Consider the following 6,170-nt stretch of genomic DNA (forward strand, 5'->3'; position numbering starts at 1 on the left):
AATGTCTAAAGTAAGTAGACAAAAACAATGCATTAAACTTTAAAGTTTGACTCAATTCTGCATAGCTGTTGTCAGAAGTCATTATACCAATTGGCTGACCATCTTCAACAGTGCGAACAAGTATTATATACCTATTATTTAGATCAGAGTCTTTAAATCCTCAGCTTTATTAAAATTATGAATAGGATAATTCCTTTTTGTGGAGGGCTATCCTGTATCCTATCTATTGTAGAGATATTGTTAAGTAGTATTTTGATAAGCAATGATATATGTATATATGTATATATATGTATATATATATACACACAACACACACACATATATAATATGACTTAAAAAACATGATCATAGAAATTCACATCAATGAAAATAATTTTGTACATAACACTGACAGGAGTCAATAAATGAATAAAATATGTGTAATGACTGTACTCTTGCTTTATATCAACATATATTTCCAGAGAAATTTTCAGTTCTTCTGCTGATGTTGTAGATTTCCTTCTTAATGGGACAGCACTTCTATTATACCTAGAACATAGATTCTCTGAGCTCTTCCACAAAAAATTATTTATGCGATAAATATTTAGTATAGCTTCTGTTTTTCCTAAAGCTATGTACTAAAATATTTCTTCAGTCATCTGAACATAACAAGAAATTTTCAAAAGCTATCTTACGCTTCTCATTACGCTAGGGGAAACAAGGCATCACAAATAACTTCATATTTTATAACTTTATAAATCTCTGATCCAATAATGCAGCTTATGACTCTTCTCTATGCCAAGCAGACATTTAATTTTGTCTAATGTTAGCAAACGGAAGCAATTAGTATCCAAAGTATATATAATTAAAGAAATAAAACAATTTAAGTCTATTTTAAGATGCATGGAATTAGAGTATTGCTTTAATATCATAATTTACTAAATCTTAAGAGCACCCAGTGGTTCAAAATTTAGCCAATGATTTGACACTTTATTTTCCTGATGACTTTTTCTTGACTCGTGTTAATTAAATAAATACACTGCTCACAAAAATTAGGGGATATTTCAAAATGAATATGAAGCAATAAAATATCTCCTAATTTTTGTGAGCATTATAATTCCTTGTAAACTAGGCCTGTTCAAAAACAAAAAGAGAGCTGAAGTAGCTTGATGTACATTTTACAAGATAAAAACTTGTTATTGGAGAAATTGTATGTAAGTAGGGAAAAGAATACTTTGAGGACTTTTAAGAGGAAGCCAAGGAAAATAGTAGAGCAACGAGAGCCGAAGAGCAGACAAATCTAACTGCAAAAAAGTGTAAATGGTTAAAAAATAATAAGAAATCCAAACATCTTTACCCAGTGGCAATAAAATTAATGGAAAATAGGTTATTAATTTGATACTGCTGTGTAGGTACAATGGAATTAGAAAAATTAAGTAAATTGATGATAGGTGATGGGAGCCAGGTTTTTTGTTTGAATTGAAGTTTACAGATAAAAAAAGCGAGTAGCCATATATATATATATATAGTTGTTGTTAGCCAAAAGGCTAGGTGCAATGGAAACGCCTAGCACCTAGATCTTAGTTTCTAATACCATTCTCCAATTCAAAGAACAAGGGATTTTGGGAGAAATACAAGTTTATTGAACTGGGTCAGGAAAAATATAAAAATATACAAGATGAGCATCTCACAGTGTCAGAGAGTAAGGAAGTGCTCAGAAAAAAAAAAAAATGCCACAGGGACACAGAGCTAACTGAAAGAGCACCCAATGGCAAAACTGGACAAACCAGAGCAAGAAAATAAGTTATTTTGGATTATAACCCACAATAAAATAAATGTCTTTTTGAGTCTGTACATAAATAAATCTGCATAGAAGAGGCAAAAAGTTTCCAGAAGATTTAAAAATAATTTATGTAGAAAGTTTTCCCTTAAGGAAAGGAAGCACATAAATTCTTATCCCTTAAAATATCACCACCTGTACTCCACCCTTTCTCCCATATATCAATATATAACTTCCTCTTTAGGTACTAATTATATATATTAAATAGCATCCTGATTCACTATTTCTAAAACTTGACATAGAAATAATAGTATAAAGATAGTAACATTATGGCTTTTTTTGGTCTTATATAGAAACTTCATTAGTATAATCACACTTAAACTTTCCAATAGTTCTGTATACTAGGTAATGTATTTACCATTTTGCAAAAAAAGGAAAAAAAAGATTGAGGTTTTAAATGGTCTCCGGTATTTAACTCAGCCATAATCAGATAATTTACCAGCCATAAGTCAGAACTAGTTCCTCTGACTCTGTATCCAGTACCATTCCTACCATATTCTCAACACAACACCTTAAATTCATCACCAATATGCTTGTAAAGTTTCAGTGAAACACATTCCTAAGAGAAAGTGAATATATAAATACATTCTTCTCTATATAAGTAAGTTCAAATTGAGTTAGAATCACATATACATGTTCAACACATACAATTTTTCTCAAATATACATGGAAATAAACAGATAAGCATAAAATATATGCACATACACATTGTTTTTATATATCTGTGTGTATATACATATATGTATATACAGAGACACACACATATAACATCTTGGTTGGTGCTCACATAAATTACCCTTGTGAACAATATTTATATTTTTTCTAGTCTTTTAACTGCCTTAAAATCTTGCATTTCTATGCATATCTAAAAAATATGATTTTCTCCATTTTGTAGGTGACAGAATAGCAGAATAGCTTCTTTAAGAAATAATAGCTTCTTTAAGAAAGCTGTTAGCGGACCTGGCCGGTTGGCTCAGCGGCAGAGCGTCGGCCTGGCGTGCGGGGGGCCCGGGTTCGATTCCCGGCCAGGGCACATAGGAGAGGCGCCCATCTGCTTCTCCACCCCCCCCCCTCCTTCCTCTCTGTGCCTCTCTTCCCCTCCCGCAGCCAAGGCTCCATTGGAGCAAAGATGGCCCGGGCGCTGGGGATGGCTCCTTGGCCTCTGCCCTAGGCCCTGGAGTGGCTCTGGTCGGGGCAGAGCGTCGCCCCCTGGTGGGCAGAGCGGCGCTCCTGGTGGGCGTGCCGAGTGGATCCCAGTCGGGCGCATGCGGGAGTCTGTCTGACTGTCTCTCCCCGTTTCCAGCTTCAGAAAAATGCAAAAAAAAAAGAAAAAGAAAGCTATTAGCAATTAGCCTTAAAAGCTATTTGCATTATGGTCATAAATCTATTCAAGTTTTTAGCCCAGTGCTCTCCACATATATGAGGAAAGCAAAGAATAAGTAATTGTCAAACAGTATGTATGGAATGTGTTAGTAGTTATAAAGGCAAATATAAGAATTAGTAGTTTTTAAAAGTCTAGTAGCCTATAAATATTTAACTTACTGAAACCAATTTTCCACTAGAATGACTATAGACCTCAAAAGTGCAATATAATTGGTAAAAATTTTAGCTTTACCAACCTTGTCATATCCTAGGTTAGTGAAGCAATCAAAGCTGATTTTTTAATTTTTTTTATTTTTGTTTAGTGCCTAAACTGAAGAAAAAAAGAAAGAAAAGAAAAGAGGGCAACTCAATGTCAGATATATCAATTTATAAATAAATACTTTATAAAATGTTGCAATACAGCTTTGTAAGCAAACAATTGACAGCCAGCAAAAAAATTAATATTTCTATTCAACATTAACTATATATGCATTATCATTGTAAATTTTATTTTGCTAAAAATAGTTCAACTATATCTTCTATTAACAATAACCTACAGGGCCAAAAATTTAGTTTTTGAAAGAAAGTATTTATTAAGCTGTATGCTAGCCAAAAATGAACCGTGTCTTGAGGATTGAGCCTAACTCCCCAGCAACAGGCTAGATGGTGACAACAAACATGCCTGCTTTCCAGGCACTGACAGGACTCTTTCACACAATGAGATAGAAGTTGTTTGAAAAGAATTTCCCTTGGCTATAGTTAAGAGGGAGTAGGATAAGGTGAAGAGGAGCTGGTTCCGGGATAGGTGTATATAGTTCTTAAAAAAGTCTTTGCTGCTTTGGGATTGGTGTGGGCCACAGTCTAGAAAGTTCATGCATATGTAAGGTGTGGTGCACTCTAGTGGTTGGCTCTTTTCTCTAGAAAAGAGCTCAAATAGCTGCCTGGGAACTGATGCCAACTTTTCACCTCCATTCAGGGATGTGAGCAGTCTTTTGTTGGTTTCCTCCTGCAGTTCTGCTAACCGATTAACTCTCCTGGTCTCTTCTTCCCACACTCTGGCCTGCTGTCATTTCATTTAGGACATCTTAAAATAGTTTTTTTTTCTTGTCACCTCCACGTGTGTTTATGTTTATTTAGGAAGATCAAATAACAGTATTTCTTTCTTTTTCTGAGACATTGAACCCACTCGTCCAGAGCTGAGACCTCAGTGCATTAATGGCATTACTGGCTGCAATATCCAGACCTGCCTTTGAGAAGTTTTCTCTTATTTATACTGTAACCTCCTCCAATTTTTCATAGTAGAGAAATCAACAAGGTGAAAATATCAGAAATCTGACAGCCGCTGCTGTTCAAAGACAGCTGAGAACCTAAAAGCTGTCTCAATGATTGTTTAAACAAAAGCTGGACAGAGACTCCAGCTCCAATTTGTTCTTTCCTTCAAGTCCTTCCACCTTGAATCAATGCTTTGAAAAGCTTCAGGTCAGAGCAATTGTTTTCCAAGTTATCCTTTTTCAAGTTGGGATGAGCTTGAGTGTGGAAGGCCCTCTTTAAAAAGGAAAAGTTGACTATTGTTCATTTTGCTTTCAGCCCATCTTTAAAAAAAAATAAATTAGAGTAAGCTTATTGGTAAGAAAATTTTTAGAAAGCTGACAACAAGGAACCAAAATCAAGAAAATTGTGAGAGATTTAAATACACACATTTTTTCACAACCTCTATATTCTGTCCACCCCAAATATCACTCAATATGTGTCTATTAAGTCCGTGGCATGTACAAAAGAATTACTTACTGATAAAAATAAAAACAATTTTCAACAAAATAAAGCAAACTAAAATAACCCAACTGTATTTACCCTAGCTTAAAACAAAGAAAACTGAGAAACTAGCTTCAAAATGCACCCACCATGAATGAATAGCAGAATATTAAATTCAAGACTCATATTTAAATGTTTGAATATATTTTAATGTTTTAGTGCTTGACTTTACAATCAGCCTCTGTTCTTACTTGGAAACTTGATAACGAAAATTGCAGAATCCTATTCTTCCTTTTGTCAGTGTGCCTTGTCATTTTGTTGATAGGATATTAAGCGCTATCTGAAAACACAAAAATTCTTAATAAGTATGTCCAATTTTATTTTAAAATTGTGCATGCTAATATGATAGCAAAGAAGGATAATGAAAATGAAATATTTGATTTGTCTGAATGAAAGCAGATAAATGCCTATCCCAGGGTTCAGCATACTGGCAGAGAAAGAGCCCCAAAGGTCAAGCCTTGAGTTAAATTGTGGATGAGAAAGTACCAGTTCCCCAGGCTCTAGTCCGGGCATTCCCAAACTACGGCCTGAGGGCCGCATGTGGCCCCCTGAGGCCATTTATCTGCCCCCCCCCCCCCGCACTTCTGAAGGGGCACCTCTTTCATTGGTGGTCAGTGAGAGGAGCACTGTATGTGGTGGCCCTCCAATGGTCTGAGGGACAATGAACTAGCCCCCTGTGTAAAATGTTTGGGGATCCCTGCGTCTAGTCCTTGAGAAGACATCCATTCTTGTGTTGAGTGTTTTCAGGGAGGAAAGAGTAAACTTCATAGAGGAATTTAACAAAGGCACCTTCTTCTACACCTCTGCATATCTCCTACATGAAAAAGATGGGGAACAGTAGAGGTAGGGTTCAGAGCAGATGTCACAGTGCATGGCCTTTCCAAGAGAACCTCAGAATTAATAGCTCTTTACTCAGAGGAAACACACAGCATCATAGTGGAATGCTTAGTTGCTGGCTGAGTGCAACAAGAATGTCCCCCAGTCTCCCACCCTCGACCAAAGTGTCTGTTAGATTAGGAGCTGACACTTCAGCAGTCTCCAGAACCCTTTGCTGGGTGAAGAATTGACTTCTTGTATTGCAAACCAAGCCAGTCCTCATTTTCTTACCCTATAGGTTTGGCATGTTGCTTGAAAATTTCAGGTGACTAGCCCTATGTGGCCTGCAGGTATCATCAGA

The sequence above is a fragment of the Saccopteryx leptura genome, chromosome 7 (genome assembly GCF_036850995.1).
Source record: "Saccopteryx leptura isolate mSacLep1 chromosome 7, mSacLep1_pri_phased_curated, whole genome shotgun sequence".
In the NCBI taxonomy this organism is placed as follows: Eukaryota; Metazoa; Chordata; class Mammalia; order Chiroptera; family Emballonuridae; genus Saccopteryx; species Saccopteryx leptura.